At 36.0% G+C, this 17,285-nt stretch overlaps 1 long non-coding RNA gene across 1 annotated transcript in view; it reads left to right on the plus strand.

The window, feature by feature from the left end:
* The first annotated feature begins 8,506 nt into the window (after positions 1–8,506).
* Positions 8,507–17,285, plus strand: part of LOC125792704 (uncharacterized) — a 39,119-nt gene continuing 30,340 nt past the window's right edge. Inside the window, exon 1 of the long non-coding RNA XR_007432381.1 lies at positions 8,507–8,697. This is a non-coding gene — a long non-coding RNA (uncharacterized LOC125792704). The remainder of the gene's footprint in view (positions 8,698–17,285) is intronic.

Genomic DNA, 17,285 nt, shown 5'->3' on the forward strand with positions numbered 1-17,285 from the left:
TTTAATTTTAGTTTTTTAAGGATCTGTCGCAACTGATACATTTTGACGGTGAGCATTTGTATTGAGATAAATATATATACTGTAATTATGCATTGTGATATAAATATATTATTAATATCACAATGCCTATATTAATGCCTACTATGACATATTTGTGCTATATTTATTATATATGCTATTTTTTCCAACTACGTCTATTTTCCCCTTTTGTTTGTTTTTCTCTCTTTATCATTTCAAAATAATATGGCATCAATTTGTAGATTTTTTTTTTTACATTTACATCAAATAGGAATAAAATGGTTTTGTGTTGTATTTTCTGGACTTCTCACCTAATTACCAATATAATCAAATCCAGTTTTTTAATGTTTGGGAATATTTTGTTGACATTCACAGCTACCTTGTTTGTTTTGGACTTTTCAGTTTGGACCAAACTAAAGTAGTAGTTGTGAAAGTGGCAAAGAACCAAAATTTGTTCAGCCCAAAAAACGTAGTCACAGTCCAGAGCTATATGGTTCAGTTCGTTTGCAGTGTGAAAACAGTTTTATAGATTATTTAGATTTTGGACTAATTATAGAAAGCTGAGGCAGGCTATCATCACCCAATAAATAAATAAGATTCCTGTATCTACTGTAACTGTATATTAAGCCTTATTTATAAACATAAAAACAAGGAATGAGAGAGGACATGTTTAAGCCCATTCTGCTGCATAACTACATTTCCACGCAGGGGGATCAGATTCTGGCAGATGCAGAATTCAGCACAACACCTGGAAAAGCAACTCTCCGAACTGACAAACCAATTAATGTCGAATATAATGTCACTTAAAATTATTGGCTGTATGAATGTGCATAAATGACAGCTTAAGCTTCATATAAAATTGTGAGCCAAATGACAAAAAAATAATAAACGAAATTAAACAGCTTTAATTCATAAATCTTCTGAAAACATATCACCCAAGGACAATCATACCACACCCACCGCATCCGCATCTAAACATGAAGGAGCACGTGTCCTTCAGAGAAAACTGCCTGGTCTGCACTATGAGGCTACCTACCTGTCCACCAAAACATTAAAGTGTGTGTGGGGGGTCTAAGAATGACCCAAAAATAAAATAATACCTGCTCTGTGGTGGTTCTGTGGGGTCCTGACCATTGAAAAACAAGGAAAATTAGGATAATAAGGTATGCAGGATTACAGTTTGTTATTAGAGAAATACAGAGTTCTCATATGATCAGTTTAATTAAAAAATGGATAATAGATATCAATCAAAGAAGGTGGTCATAATGTTATGCTAGTTTTGGTAGATTTATTAGTGAATTAATATAGAATGACGATGTGGATGTGTGGGTTGTAATACATGTTTATACAGTATGAATTTGGGGAATTATAGATGCATTAATAAAACCGAATAAGGGGTTAATCTTTAGTTATTGAAGTGTGTAATAACACTGTTAACCTGTAAGTGTTAAGAGGTTAAACATACATTACTAAAACAAAAAATGCTTTGAATGCTTAGTTTGTACTGAGTAAAGTGGAAAATGAACTAAAAGTGACCAAAATGTACAGTAATAATTTATTTGATTCAGCCAACCAGACTTTAATCTACTTTAAAGTTGTCTTAAATTGCACTGCTTTGTAGAGCAAAGCATGAAAGCAAGACTTTCTTGTGGCGCATAATTTACTCTGGCTTTTGGATTTCCTCTGCTGGCAGTTTGGCAAATGCAAAGCGGTGTCCTTCCACAGCCCTGCTGCAAGATGACTAGGCCACTGAAACGAAATGGCTTCTTTCTGTCAGTGAAATAACACTATGCTTCACTGGTGTTATTGTCCTGCAGTTCATGCCGCATCATTCATGCAGATAGTGGAACAGTAAGGAAAAGGTTTCCACAAGATAAAAGCAGGTCTAACTGGGCTGTTGGACTCTGGTGCCTAATATCATGAGTTATTCGTTATTCGCAGTGGTGAGAGTAGATGCACCTGCGTCGTGTGTTTTTTGGGAGAATTCCTGTCGGGTGAGGCAGCGGACTATTGGAACATTTTGTGGTTTTGGGAAGCTGCAGTCAGTGCTGGAGTCAGTGGAAGGGGGCGGTGGCGGAGGCGGTGGTAGGGGAGTTGGGGGGATTGTAATTTTTAAACTCACCTCTTTCATTGAGAAAAATGTGGCGGCCAGGTCGAGCCACTTGTACAAACACACCCACTAAGTCAGAGCTTCCAGCTGTGTCAGGCCATCCCTGCTGGGTGCAGGTTCTACTGAGCAGCCCCGGCCACATTAGGAGCTTCTTCTGACACGGCTATTTATCTGCGTGCAGCTAGTAGTCTGTTTGTTTAGTCTACAGGCTAAAGGAGCAGCTTAGACAGAGTGGCGTGATTACCTAGTTACTGCCATTCGTGTTTACATTGTAACTAGGCTGGGAAGTGAGAGGTGTGTGTTTGTGCTTTTTGGTAAGAGCTATGGATCAGATTGTGTGTGTTAGTGTGTTTGTGTATACTCACTAAATATGTGATGCATTGAAATTACATATCCTTTCCAAAAAAAAAGGTCACACTCATATTTCGTTAGACCACCTTTAGCTTTAATTGCAGCACACATTCACTGTGGTATTATTTCAGTAGGCTTCTGCAATATCACAAGATTTATTTCAATCTTTGCATTTATTTCAATTGTTGCATTAATTTTTCACCAAGATCTTGCAGCATTGATGATGGTAGAGTCTGACCACTGCACAAAGCCTTCTCCAGCCCATCCCAAAGATTCTCAATGGGGTTAAGATCTGTACTCTTTGGTGAACAATCCATGTGTGAAAGTGTGATCTCTTACTTCCTGAACCACTCTTTCACAATTTCTTTTTTTTTTATAGTTTTTGGCATATTGTGAACCTGGTAGTTGTTTTTTTATTATTATTTAAGAGCTTCATTATAAAATCTTTTTACTTCCTTGCAAAAAAAAATCATGCTCCTGTAAAATTGATATTTAGGGAATTGTTTCAATGAGAGTATGGCTGGACGATATGGTAATATTTTTAATATATTTTTTTAGTACCTGTGGTATAATAATTTATATTTTAATATAAACAATATTAAAGCCACAGAAAAAAATAATACAAATACCCAAACTGGATGCAGAGTTGCCAGGTTCGTAGTTATCCCGCCAAATTGGGCTTGTTTAAAAAAATTCAGTCACGGGTGAAAATGTAGGGGTGGAAGGTGCGATCTTTTGGGCTACTTTAAATATATATATATATATATTTTTTTTTTTTGCTTATTATGTGTAAAACACTAATGCTACAAAATTATTAATGACTTTAAGGTTAATAGCAATACTGATAATAAATCCCTTATAGACAGAATACTATTATTTGTATACTCATGTTGTTTTCAAACGTGTGACAGACATATATTTTGGGCAGGTTTAGACTAACTTTTGTCTGGATATGTTTGTTGGACCTGGCAACCCGGACTGGTTGTCTGCAACAACTTCAGTCAGTGTGACAGATGGTGTTTAGAATATAGAAATATGGCATAATGCATTATTATTATTATTATTATTATTATTATTATTATTATTATTATTATTATTATTATTATTTCTAAGAGCAAAAAAAGGAAAGGTGTGTGTGTGTGCGTGTGTGTGGAGGCCCTCAAGTGTTGCAGCACTTGCCACAGCTGGTTTTATTGCCATTAGATCCAGCTGTGAGTTCAGAGGCTAATTAGAACTAACAGGTATTCTTTGCAACCAAGGAACGTTATCCATCTGCTCTCTCCCTGGACTTCAGAACAGCACAGCACGCTCCTAAATAGGCTTTATAGGTCTTTAATATCAGGATGAAGTGCACAGTTATCCCTAACTGAGCTCACATTAATTGTAATGTAGGAGTGATAGATAAAGTAGCTGTTCTTCCTGATTGCTTCAAATTTGCGTCTGGCTTAAAATGTGGCTTAACCCACAGCTTTTCCCCAGGCTTTTCATACAGGCCAGTAGGGGGTGCTTTTGTTACTTTTTACACAGCAGCCTGAGACCATTCCTCATGATTTGTGTGTGATGGTAAAATGTGTACAATGTAGCTCACTGCTTAACAGCCCCCTAATACAAGAAAACTACATAAATTGTCTCTCCTGTCTGCCTTGTTTGGCTGAGCCTTGTTTGTAGGCCTGTCACTATACATTTTTGTACACTATATATTTTGTGTGGATGATATATTGTTCCACAAATAATTGTCCTTTAAACCCTTGTGTGGTGTTCGGGTCTGTGGGACCCGTTTTCATTTTTCATCAAATGATACAAAAAAAAAATAAAAAATTTCTAGCTCAAACTCATTGGCATTGGCTCATTTTTTGTAAAAAACATATATCAAAACACATTTTCAATAAACACACACTGTACACCCCCCCCTACACATTTATATTACATACAGTATGTTTGGCCAAGGGCTAATAAACATTGCTTCATTTGTAAATTTGAAACTAAACAAATTTTCTATTCATATCTTGAGTTTAATTCATTTTATTTTACATTTTATTAAAAAACTAATAAAAAAAGAGTAGCACTTTTTGAAAGAAATGTAACATAAGAAAGGTAAGGGCAGATATTAACCATGTAAGCTGTTTATATTGCTTGCAATTTAGGTGAAGCAAGCATGTGTAAAGCATTTTAATGTAAAATTACTTAATTTTGCTGAATTAAATACAAGTAACAAAGTAAACGAGTAACAAAAATATGAACACCACACAAGGGTTAATACATATATGCATATATGCATACATATTTGCAATGCCTCATATATTTTGCAGTCAGAATTATTTTGGCTGACAGTAAAAAAACATTTTAAGCTGAGTAATCTGGAAAGAATGAAACATTTATATCAAACTGATATTTTTGATGACTTAATCAAATTGCAATCAGCGTAGAGTGAGGCACTCGTTTATGCTTTTTTGCTAATTTATTATGTCAGATTGTGCTTTGTTGGTATATCTGCTGGGATATTAGAAATGTGAAGTGGAGAATACTTTTTTTTAACTGTAGAGTTGCATAAATTAAAAAAACATTGTTGCTATTCAGCCTTCAGTGAAAAACATTTTGGCTAGATATGTTTGATTCTGTTCATTAAGGTTATGTCGTTACTTTATACAATAAGTCGATAACATAATTATCGTAACAGTTCTACATGTATGTGACACATTTTGTACTGGACTGGAATAGGTGTGTCTTTACATGTTTTTTTTGTGTGTATAATATGGTTGTGCCGTATTGTACACAATAATGTTGTCCTAAATTATTATTATTTTTTTATCAATAACAATATAAGTGCTATCAGGTGATAAAAAGTGTATTTAATTAATTACATGCTCTGTTGTTATTAATCAAAATTAATCACATTTATCATCAAACAATTTAAATTCTACAATTGAATTGAATTGTGAATGAATGAATAACTCCCTGTAATGAACATCAGTCAGTAACAGATGCTATAAATACTGTATTACTGTATTACAATACTAGACCAATTTGTATAGCTGCACTTTTATTCACCTAAACACTATAAAACTACTTTATTATATAAATCACACATGCACCGTAGGACATTTTTTATATTAATAGCTAAAATATGTTGCCATCTAATAATAAAATATACTAGCCTCACATAAAATGCTTAAAAATGAGATGCAAATGTTATTGGATATTTTACCATATTTTGATCAAAAGTTGACTTTCGTTTAAAGTACAAATAAAATAAGAAATAGATTAACTTTATTATTTTAGTCAATACAGTCATAGTTTTTTTCATAATTCTTTTCATTAATATTAATATATATATATATATATATATATATATATATATATATATATATATATATATATATATATTATAAAAGCAGTCTATTTTAATTGCAGTGCTTTGCTTTGCCAATTGTTTTAAAGTGAAGCTTTAAGAATATTTTTAAGTTTGCAGTTCATATGCATGCACTAAATTGTCTGCACTTTACATTAATTATTTTATTATAATATTATGTTGCACAAAATCAGAATCTTATTAGGTAACTGCTAATTACGTAAGAGACAACTTATAGATTATTTCGTTTCTACTGAATGTTGGAAACTGTTGTTTTTGAACTGAATAAAACTATTTATATTTATTTTGTTGTAGTAGTATAATCTTAAACTTAATAAAATATTCTTTTTTTTGTTATATTAGCAAGAATATTGTTATCACTGAAATACCGTGATATTAATTTATGGCCATATCGCCCATCTCTGGTGAATTAGGAGTCTACTGTGCTTGTTTTCTTTAGCAGATCCACATGATGCCAGAAAAACACAAACATTTGGCTGTTTTGAGGGGTTTCTCTACAGCCCTCAAGAGAAAAAAATATGTTTTTTTGCACAAAATATGGGAATTTAATTCCAAACTTGAAGCAGAAGAGTTTGTTTTGGTGAGTGAGGAGTGTGTGTGTGTGTCTGCACATCTGGAGTGTAGATAAAGCAGACCTTTGGGGCTATTGCTGCTGCTGTAAGTGCTCAGGCTTACTCCAAACTCAAGGCCAGTTTTAATCTTCTTCAGCCGTTCTGCCGAGCGAGCATCACCCAGAGCGCTTAAACCATCAGCAGGGTCAGGACACGCCTCCTCCACCACAGTCCTACGGGATACTAGTTGGAACAGTGCCCCCATCCTTATGGGAAACAGTGTGAGTGTGAATGTGTGTGTGTGTGTGTGTGTGCATGCATGCTAGACATCTGTGAGCAGTGGCCCATCTACTCCTCCTGCCAAATCCTACCCTTGTGACCTGCAGACTGCTGTCAAAATACACAGCCATGGCAAAACACGTCTACTTTCTGAACTTCTCTTTACTTCTGGCCCGTTTTATGATTTTTCATGACTGCTTTCCCATCAGCTGTTCTTTCCTTTCTTCTTTCTGTGTTTTTTTCTTTGTAAACTTAATAACTTTTCAATAAAACTGTCCTGAAATGATGGGTCCATTGTAAGTTCAAATTGATTCTGGACTCACTGCAGGCCAGGCCAATAAAAAGCAGCCTGTTTAACATGTAGAAATATTGTTCAGGGTTGTCAATAGACACTTAAGACATTAAACTCTTCTAAAGCTAAGAGTAATCATTATTTATTCTATAGCATTTAATATCATAGCATGATAACATAATCACTTACTTAATTACACAGCAAGTTATATAGTTAAGTCCATAGCATGTCCATGTTTTTATATGTTTAGTATATAAAATCTTCTACATTTAACTTTTTTTACCTGTCAAAATAATAATAATAATAAATAAACAAATAATAAACAAATAACAATGTTTGCTGTGCATTGATTTTTAAATATTTATTTTTTTTTATCTGTCAAGTTGTCATTTTTTTGGACATGCTAGGTTTGTGCAGTAATAATATAGTGTACAATTTTAATTTGTGTAATGTAAAGGTAGATATAGAATATAGAGATTTATTTTTAATTTTAAGAATTAAGATTTTAAGATTTTTTATATTTGGAGCATTATGTTCTATTGATTTTTATTAAATTGATTGAGCAAAAAGCCTTAACAAAAGTCTGAGACACAATTCATCACAATATATTTGGGGAAAGGCGGTGCAAGTTTTTATTAGTTGTGCAAACTAAATATTTTATTTTATAGGCTTGTCAACAAAACTTAAAATACACATTTTATATAAGTTATATTTGGCCAACTTAAAACATGGTCTGAACATAATATTGTAAGTTGGAACAATGTTCGTTTGAAATTTTTGGAAAACATATTTTAAACATATTAAAAATTATTATATGAATTAAAGGACATTAGCTGGTACATTTTTCATACAGTTGGTGGTTTTCTTTAAAACTTTTAAGCTCCTCTTTTGTTAAGTACTGTTTGTCCTAGCTGAAATACATATGGACAGACAGATAAACAAAGGCTTCATTCTCAGGTAATCTTAACAAACAGCACAAATAAAAAAATAGAAAATGTGGGGCTCTTGGTTCCTGCCAGTGTGTTTATATGAATGTCATATTTGCCCTTTGACCTTCAGCAGCAGCTTCAGCGCAGCCTCCTGCTTTGGCCGTTAGCTGCAGAGCTGTGCCACATGGACAGAGAGGGAAAGTGTCAGCTCCCATTAGACTGAGCTAATAAACACACGCAGGTGTTCGACAGCACAGCCCTGTCTCTCAGCACTCACACCATAAATTAAAGACACTGCCTCATCCGTAACGGAGATTCAGCCTTCACACCCAAACCTGGACTGAAGACAGAGATAATACAGAAGAAGCCTTATATATTTACAATGTGCTGGTAGGATTTAACTGCTACACCTGCTGTCCGTTTCAATAGAACTACAGGCTAACTACTGTCAGAAGGGACATACGGATCAGTCCTTTCACACCTCTCACCATGATCTGAACCTGGGATTTGACTGGTAAATACAGCCTAACATTACGTTAATAAGGTCCTGCAACCAGTGGCCTCCCCTTTTCTGAACATCCTGTTGTTCTGTTGTATTCCAGGAGGACAATGCTCATCCATACACTGCTGCCATCTTAAGACTTTGAAGCTTTGAAGACACAGTATGGTATTCCATATCCATACGCATCACCTGAAAGTTGCTGTTGGATCCCCAAATACCACAAAGTCTGCATGACCTGCGTCAATATTTCAGCTGCATTGGATGCACCAATGTAGGACACTGTTAGGAACATCTGGTATGTTATTCATGAGTTATTCATGCATTACACACTACTTCTTTATGTATAACTCAATAAATATGACCAAGAGTTGCCTCTATCAGTTTTTAATCATTTATTTCTATTAGTAACCCTTTTCTGTTTTCAAGAAAGCATTGCAATTAAAGACATTCCCTTAGTCTAATAGAACATCAATTTGAGAAGATTTGAGAAAGAGCGAATATCTAAGAAGCTTTATTTATTTATGATGTGCTAGTGAATTTTAACTGTCACACCTGCTGTTTGAACAGAACTGTGGTGTTACTATAGTTATTCAGAATAAATATATTAGTACTTTAATGCACCATTGCTTACCAGAACTTTTTTAGCTTCATAAATACACACAGAAAACAAGCATCACAGATATTTTCATTCCTGGAACTTAGGCAAAGAGGATCTCAAAATAATTTGTACACATATGACTAAAAGCATTCCCTGTGTCTAATACACACAACCTGTCTGCCATGTGCTCGAAGAAGACTTGAGAAAACATTAGTTGTGTTTCAAAGTCCAGACTGCAGTTGAGGTAGAATGGGTCCTTGGAATGACTGTCCTTTGAAGGGTCCTTTATTTTGGAGTGGCTCTCTGTAACATAGCATTATAGTAACATAAAGAGGTAGAGTCAACTAAAATAGTTTTCCTAGATGCCCTGAAGGCATTCTTGGAGGTGATGAACAATAGTTGACAGATTTTCCTTCTCACTGTGAAGCTCCAGCTCATCCCTAATCCCTAAATTTAGGTCAGGGAGTTGTGGTTTACTACATAATTACATATGTGTTCCTAATTGTTTTGATTTGAGTGGTGCTGTATGTTGACATAGCAATCCTTCATCACTTCCTGTTAGTATGAATCAGGTTGGTGCGTTAGTCCAGGTTTGGTGGGTAAGTACAAATACATTGTACTAATTTGCCAAACCCAGACTACTAGGATTAGTGTATAGTACACAATCGGAGAACAGCCTGTGTCGCCACCATACATGCTGTTGAAGCTCCTAAGGCTCCTTGATGTGATTCATAAAGGCCCCACCTCATAATTTACAGGACTTGGAGAATCTGCTGAGAAGATTCATTTTGATGACACATATTGCAGGACACCTTCAGAGATCTTGTGGAATCCATGTTTTGAATGGTCAGATCTGTTGTGGCAGTACAAGTGGGTATAGATTTTAATTTACCCCAGCTATATGTAAAAGAAATATAGTCTATGTAAAAATATTTGCCAATAATTTTGTATCGTAGCTGTCTAACAACAACCTTTCCAAAAAACTACGTCTTTATTTACGTCTGATAGATGATGAAGTCAATGTAAAAGGTTTAGTTAGTGTGGAAAGTCTCTATTTGTTCATTCATTATAATATTTTTGCATGGCTGAAATAACAAAAAAAGATGCAGAGCTTTCAGACCTCAAATAATGTCAAAAAACAAGTCCATATTCATAAAGTTTTAAGAGTTCAGAAATCAATATTTGCTTGATTATCCCTGTTTTTTAACCACAGTTTTCATCTTCGCATGTTCTTACACACTGCTTTTGGATAACTTCATGGCACTCCTGGTGCAAAAAATCAAGCAGTTCAGCTTGGTTTGATTGTTGTGATCATCCCTCTGAGAAGACATTTTTTGTAAAATAAATATGATATATTTGCAAGAAAAGGTATTATTAAAAGATGGATCATGGACCAATAACCTATAAGTAAAATCTGATGCACAGATGTCCATCTGTCAGGTGTTATTATACTTAATATAACTGAAATTGGAGCAGTAAAATGTTTCATGTGTGATAAAAGCAGTCCACTATTGAGTTCACATGAGGCCTTGAGAAGAGATACAGGCAGAGACTGCAGCACCTGCACAGAATCAGGGCCTTTCAATCTGCATGATTTTTCTTAATGTTTTATTTTCCATATATGAGAAAGGCTCTCAGTCCGCACGCTTGGAACTAATTCTGTCTGCTTTTCTATTGAATTGACCACGCTGAGCTGAACCTGCTTTGAGTCAGAGGAGCGGGAACATAAATATTCCCCCGACGCTGAGCCGCTGTGCGCTGGCACAGAGATCCCAGAGGCCTCTCCAAAGCATTTCAGCCCTGTTATGACATTTACACTAATGAGAGACGATAATGCAGCGAGTTAATGAGGCCTTTTTCTTTTACAGATCTTTTGTAGTTTTGTTAAACAAGACGAGAATGGCCACAATTAGCAAGAGTAGGTTTGGAGGGAAACATTTTATTAATGAGTAACTGCATTTAAAGAAAAGAACACCGTGCCAACTGTGAATCATGGGATTGCACCTGTCATGCTTTGGGTTTCTGTTGCAGCCAGTGGCATAAGAAATATTTCATAGCAAGTCATGGATGCTCATGTCAATCTGTGAAAAGGCTAAAGCTTAAAATTGTATGGAAAATATATATTGTCCAGCAGGATAATGATCTAAAACAAACTTTAAAAATTAACATAAAATACATGCAGAGACACAAACTGAAGTTTCTGGAATGGTCCTTACAGTCAGTCTCAACACAATTGTGGACTTCACACAAGCTGTGCAGCAAAGACAACCCAATAATATTATAAGTCAATGGTGTAAAAAGTATTTGTACTTCTTTATTCAACACGTCTGATGTCAGCTATCTGTGAACAAAGGCAAAAAATATCCTTTTTCTTTTTTCTTGTTATATTTTATTTATTTTATATCTTTATCTTCTGAATAGATCATATTAGAAATAATATACATTACATTACATTACATTACATTTGGCAGACGCTTTTGTCCAAAGTGACTTACAATAATGAAGTACAAAAGTAATAGGAATTAAGATAACCCATTTTTAGATAGGGCTTAAAGGAGGTCGAAGGGAAATAAAGGGATAGAGAAGTGAAGGAGGGGAAGAAGGAAATGAGGTTAGAAGTAGTTAGTGTGTTAGAGGTGTTAGGAGAGTAAGTGCTCTTTGAAGAGCTCTGTCTTCAGGAGTCTCTTAAAGATAGCGAGAGATTCTCCTGATCTGGTAGTGGAAGGTAGTTTGTTCCACCATTGGGGAACTCTGTATGAGAACAGTCTGGATTGCTTTGTGTGTATACTGTACAGATCAAATAAATAGCTATGCTTTAAAAGTGAAAAGTCTGTTTGGACTTTATATTTTTTTATTCATGAAGGCACTTCTAATAAAATAACATAAAATAGTACAGAAAATAACTGATTTACCCAAAAATGGAGAAATGGTTGATATATGGTTATTCGTTGGAAGGGTTTAATAAGGCAGCAAGTCCTCTATTATGACATTTACACTAATGAGAGGAGATAATGCAGGGAGTTAATGAGGCCTTTCTTTTTCACAGCTCTTTTGTAGTCTGTTAAACAAGATGAGAAAAAGAGATAAAGATGTGCCAAAGCAAGTATAAAATGATTTTTAAAAAATTTGTTAGAGTTATTAGACCCTGTAGTGGTAAAAAAAAAAAATGCTGTAGTGAAGACTGTAAAAGTTGAATCAGTGCTGATCTTTATGTATATGTTCACATTTCAATAACCCGGAATAAAAGTAGTTTCAAGCAGCCAGTTTTAGACCAAAGTGACCAGTAGCTGAAGAACTCGACCTTAAACAAGGGAGGTGTTTATTTTATACGTTTTGGGGCAATTACCCACCTATGCATTAAGGGAATGTGCATGTATATTTGAAAAGAATGGGCAAAGAGTTCTAGAGTAAGTGGAGTTTTATACCCTTGACTTTAAAATGAGCTGCTTCCTGAGAGCTAATGTGCTGGAAAGAAATCCAAAAGGGCCCTCTTTTCATTTTCTATTAACGTTACACACAACATTTCACTCCGCTAATGCAGACACCAGAAGGGGTGTTTTTTTTAAATAATGGACTGAATTCTGTTTCCTCACCAGCGGAGCACCTGAGGTCATTTCGCGTGTGTGCCGAATGCTGGCCGGCGCTAAACTGTAAAGTGTAAAGAGGCGAGATTCTTACTGCTTTGATCTTCAAAAGCGTAGGCCTGACACGCATGCACAAAAACACCAAGCCCGACTCGGGCCTGGACGCTCCCCGTGTTTGTTCGAGCGGGCCGTATTATTGCTATTCGTTACACGGCATTTTGTCGTCCGCGCTGCTCTAGCCATAATCATTAGCAGAGTCTTGGTGTCTCGTTTTACACACTGCTCTAGCTGTGATTGGACAAAACAGGAAGTGAACTCTGTGAACTGGGTCAAATCGCAGTTCCTGTTTCGCCTCCCCCGGCCTCGTCTCGCACGTGTTGGACTGTGTTTACTACTCGGGGAACCATTAAACGCTCAAGTTCAGCGCCAGCGTGCACGCGAGTGAAATTATATTCTGTGTGTCTCTTTAAACAGAAATGCAGCTCACTCAGGAATATGTGCCGGACTCCACTGTCTTGCTGTGAGGAGGACCTCCAGACGTGAAGGGGAAATGGTTATTTCACCATGTGGCGATGGCTGTTATGCATTACTGAAACAAACAAAAAAATAATACTAAAAACATTGTATATCCTTTTCTCTTATTTATTTATTTTTTAAACTTTTTTACATAATGTAAATCTGGTTATTTAAACTGTGTCCAGTTTTCATGACAAATAGACTAGTAAAAATGCAATCTTTTTCCATGCATTTTTGTATGACAAAAAATATTTGTATATGTTTGCAGCAATTTTCCCCTTATTTAAAGAAAAGCATGCAGCCAAGACATGTTTAATGTCAAAAGTGTGCTTTTTACTGTTGGCTAATGTAGCCAACATGTAGTGAACCATGAAACAGACAAAATGCAAAGTTTTAATAAAGTTCTTAATAATCTGAATGACAAAAATACAATTAAAATTGTGTCCCATTGTGTCTGAATGTACAGGGAGTTAAAAAAAAAAAAAAAAAAAACAAGAACACCTTTCATTACTGTGCTCAATAAAAATAATACTGATACACATTTACATTACAGAAGTGGTCAATGCCGTGTTGGGAAACTTGGCCAAGTACACCACCACACCTGTGCAGCACAGATTAGTCACCCGGACCAGGAATTGTTTTACCGGCACAGTTTACTCATAGTGCATTCATTATCAATAAAAATGTCAGTTTTGTTAATTATTCACAGCACCAGGAGAAAGTTTTTAAACATTTTGGAAACATTGCTGTCACATTCGTCACTTCACATTAGGAGTGATGTGAGGAGAGTGCATGGCTAACTGTGCTGTCTCAGACAAATTTCAATGGGTAGAACTGAACTGAACAATTAATAACTGAATATGCAAGCCATTATTGTGTCACATGGTTTCAGAACATTCCTGGAAAATAATTCCTGTGATGTAACAGGCTTATCTTCTTTAAACTTTTATAAAATGTAGCTAAATGTTTTTATAACATTCTCTGTTAGCTCGGGAGCCATTACTACAGCTTGTGGTGAAACCCTGTAAATCTGGTAACCTCTGCAGGGTACCCTTAAGTGCTTGTTTGGAACTGTTGTTAGGCCTTTTGTATGACACCACAAACACCTCGCCCAACCCGACACGTGATGGAGGTGTGAGAGTGCATGATCTAATGGTACGAGTGGATGATCTAATAAGAATGTAATAAAAAGAAAACACACACACAAACACAAAACCTGCCTACAATGTATACCCCTAAAACACACACAAAAACACACACACGCACATGCATAAAGTGCACGTTTACCTGAAGCGACACACCCTTGACTTGTTAATGGATGTAATGTGGCAAGGCTGCAGAGAGCAGTGGGCTGCAGGACTTGTATAAGAGGAGGGGTGTTTCCTGGCTCTTTGTGCTTGTTTTGGGGAAGTGTGGTTGGTGCAGTATGGTGACCTAGATAAAGTTTTGAGCGCTGAAGCTCTGCCTGTGCCGTTCTGCAGCTGAGCTTTGCAGGTGTTGGAAGTCGAGAGGCTTAGCTTGGCCCCTTTCCAGCCGTATACGCTGACTGACAAAGGCGCTGCCAAGTGCATCGGCAGGTTTCCGCGCAGAGAGGCATGGTTTTGAAATCACACCACTCCACGTCTCACAAATAAGTCTCTCTCTCCGCACAGTCAAAGCCTCTGTGGTCGAAGAGCGCTTTCACTTCTACTTAATACTGCGATTGTTGCTTCCCCAGATTGACAGTTTGGTTTTTATTGGTCACAGTCCTGGACCATAGTGCTCACTAATGGTGCACAACATGGAAAATAAGTATACATTCTCTACAGAGAGCTCTTTGTTTTTTTTGTTTTTTTCATTTTCCCCTCCCTCTATCAGGATTAGCATTATTAAGTCATGTTTTATAATACTAATAAAGTGATATAGGTCCTCAGATGAGAGGGGGTGGTGGCGAGTCAAACAATAATAATAATAATAATAGAAAAAAACTTTATTAAACCATTTATGGCCTTACTTTTTATGATATGTGTAAACATTTCAGTATTTTGCATTATTTTTTGTGTGACAAATTTTGACGTAATGTGTTTTGACTTGAGATGTTATAGTTAAGTATCTTTGTGCATTATTTTGACACTAGAATATGGAGGAAAGTTGGCCTGAACTGTTTTGACAAGTTTTGACTGGGAATATGGTTGGTTAAAAAGACAATACAAAAACAGGAACAATTTAAAGGGCTCACTGACATATTTCTGTTACCGTCAGTATTAATATTGCAAAATCCATCATAACATGACAACACCTGGCAAACTAATAGTGTAACAATAACATAACATATTTTTCGCACTATAAGGCGCACTTAAAATCCTTTTATTTTCCCCAATATCATCAATTACTACCAGTCGGATATTAAGGAGCAGTAAAGCCACTCTGCTGAAATACAGTGTTGTACAGGAGTTTCAGTTTAGTTCTCCAGCACCAAGGCTCGAGACTGGAGCAGTATTAGCATTAGCTGCTAACCGTGCTAAGTGCTAGCTCTTTTGCTATTCAGAGGTAAGTTTTATCAGCTTTAGCTTGTATGTTTACCGTGTTAAATCAGGCTATGTGGGACAAACCACTACCTAATATCGCCCTGGCTTACCAGAACACTGTTGGGTGGCATTAGCCGCTAACCGTGGCTAGCCTTAGTGGAAATCTTCAAATCTAAGCTTACTGTAAATAAACGGAAGTGATTTAGTCACCTAAATAAACAGTTTTCAGGAGAGAAATCTGTGTAAAATAACATCCAGCACTTGTTTGACTTTTTTTTATTAATTACAGTATTGTTTACTTAACTTAGCTTAGCTTTACCTGCTGAATTAGAAGGAAAACATGGCGACATCCTGTTCATCACTAGAGTTGCATAATGCGCTTTATAATCCAGTGCATTTTATATATAAAAAAAAGACAAGAAAGTAGATGTTCATTGAGAGTGCACCTTCTAGTGCGAAACTACAGTACATATTCAAAAATGTATTTAAAACATTGAGCCCTATTTTATTGATCTTTGGGTGAGCCTTTAAAAATGCCCAGCTCAGCTTGATTTAGGGCGTGTCAATGTGTCTTTGCTCACTTTGCTCGCTTGTGTCGCTGCTCAAGATGTAAAAAAGGATGTACTAATTCTCTTCATTAATTATGAGTTTTTTGGCTGTGATGTGCAGTAAACCAAAAACATGCCCTAAATAAAAAGAAAAATATTTTATTGCATTTTATCTTGATAAATACATTTGTAATAAAAGTGTTGAGGTAATTTGGTTATTTACTGTTTATTTGTTTGTAAAGCAGCTGAAGAACTAGTCTGGATGGATTATATTGATTATTAGGTCAATGGCATTTTTAAACAAAATCAGAACAAAAAAGGCCAAATTCTCTCACGGTTATCTCACATCTTACTAATGCTTCATGCTCTGTAAGTGATTTAAGCGCCACTCTTTTGATCTCTTGTTTACCGCAGACTTGAAAGCGAAAACCAAAAGAGAGAAAGTATCTCAGATTCAATCTGAAACTGATTCAAAGCACTTTCACTACAGAACGACAGAAAAGCAGTACAACAGCTCCCGATTTAATAAACAGTATAGGGGCTGAATTGAGGCTTCTCTGACAAATATTGTCTTTGGATGAGCTCCAACTTTTTTCCTCCCCCTTTTTTTTTTTTTTTTTTGCGGATGAATCCGTGCCAAGCAAAAAAAACTTCCAGGCCTTCAGAATTCTCAAGTGGCCTGAGTGTTGTTATGGAAAGTGGTGCAGAAAAGAATACCCTCGTGATACTCTGCCAAGGTGGACGCTATAATTCATTTTCGGCAAAACCAGCGCCTGAAAAAAATGAGCGTTTTGTTTGACAAGGATTTAAACTTTCAGGTCCAACTTGTAAACAGAAACAGAAACCGCTGCTTGGAGTTCTGTGTCATGGAAAGTCAAGCCACTTGTCAACACAGTGACAAAAGGCTTTGTTGGGGTAAATGTGCGTGTTATTGCAGTGATTGTGTCAGGAATGATCGCTGTGTTGTCACGGGTTGTTTTCTCTTAGTGGTATTCTCTGTAAAATGGGCCGTAATTTGAAGGATATGTGTTTTGCTGCTTGCAGGAGCTCAGAGTGAATGACTGTTTTTCTTTTAAGTGTACAGCAGCATGCTGACTATCAGCCATGGGCTAAATGGGAAGCATATTTAT

The sequence above is a fragment of the Astyanax mexicanus genome, chromosome 2, assembly GCF_023375975.1.
Source record: "Astyanax mexicanus isolate ESR-SI-001 chromosome 2, AstMex3_surface, whole genome shotgun sequence".
Classification (NCBI taxonomy): Eukaryota; Metazoa; Chordata; class Actinopteri; order Characiformes; family Acestrorhamphidae; genus Astyanax; species Astyanax mexicanus.